The sequence below is a fragment of the Sphaerodactylus townsendi genome, unplaced genomic scaffold, assembly GCF_021028975.2.
Source record: "Sphaerodactylus townsendi isolate TG3544 unplaced genomic scaffold, MPM_Stown_v2.3 scaffold_19, whole genome shotgun sequence".
Classification (NCBI taxonomy): Eukaryota; Metazoa; Chordata; class Lepidosauria; order Squamata; family Sphaerodactylidae; genus Sphaerodactylus; species Sphaerodactylus townsendi.
The window spans coordinates 1,353,647-1,354,952 of NW_025950352.1; positions in this window are offsets into that span (position 1 = coordinate 1,353,647).

The window sequence follows — 1,306 nt, forward strand, 5'->3', positions numbered from 1 at the left end:
ATCTGGAGTGCCATAACAATTGTAGTCCATAACATCTGGAGTGTCAAAGGTTCGCCATCTTTCGCCAATTGGCCATGCTGGCAGGGACTGATGGGAATTGTAGTCCATAACATCTGGCGTGCCAAAGGTTCGCCACCACTGTTCTAAGTGGAGCATAGAACAGAAGGAGAGTTCGGATTTATAAAGCAGCTTATAAACACCTGTCCTGTCCTTACAGCAGACACCACGTGAGACAGATGGGGCTGAAAGAGTGCCGAGAGAGCTGCGAGTGACCTGCGGTTGCCCAGCAGGCTTCATGTGGAGGAGGGGGGACTGAGCTAGGCTCTCCAGTTTAGAGTCTGCTGCTCTTAACCATTACACCATGCTGGCTCTCCGTGCCTACTTACCGCTGGGGAGAACCCCCTGTGAATTTATTCACAGTTTGTGCCTTCTGAATTCATGGGTGAACATCCCCTTTCTACTTCCCACTTGATGTTTTAGCTCCAGTCGGAGAGGGGCCACGGCTCAGAGGAGGCGCTTCGACTTTCCATTCAGAAGGTCCAAGTTCAGTCCTCAGTAGAGTCTCCAGATAAAGGCAGTAGGTGGTGTGGAAAACGGCAGCTTGAGACCCTGAATTGAGGAGCCAGGGGCCGACTCGGCTGAGTGTGGCTTTATGTGTGTGTTGCCCAGCGGGCTCCAAAGGGTGATCACTCCTGCACAGAGGATTATCGGCTGCCCTCTCCCCTCCTTGGAAGAACTCTATAATTCCCGAAGCCTAAAGAAAGCCCAAAATATTCTGAGAGACCCGTCTCATCCAGCACACTCTCTTTTTGAACTGTTACCATCCGGCAGACGATACAGGTCTATCAAAACTAGGACAAAGAGGCTTAGAGACAGCTTCTACTCTAGAGCTGTGGCTATGCTGAACTCCGGGGCTTCATGTTGATGTGTTTGGGGCTGTGTAGGGATGGGCGGGGGAAGGGGAAAGTGAGGACGGGGTATGAGTCTGGAATTGTGTGCATCGAGGAATGCTGCTGTAAATTTCATTGTGCATGCACAATGACAATAAATGCTCATGTTATGTTGGGGCACCTGAGTTGCAGGAGATCAGGGACTGTGAAGGCTGCAGCTCCCCCTCTTTCAAAAGTAGGGCTAAAAAAGAAAAGGAGTTTGGATGTATACCCCACCTTTCCACCCTCCCCTCCTATAAGGAGACTCAAGGCAGCCTGCAAACTCCTTTCCCTTCCTGGGCCAAAACAAACAAAATGAATTTCAACAGAGATAAACGTAAGATTTAGGCAGAAAAAATGAAATGCACAGATATAGG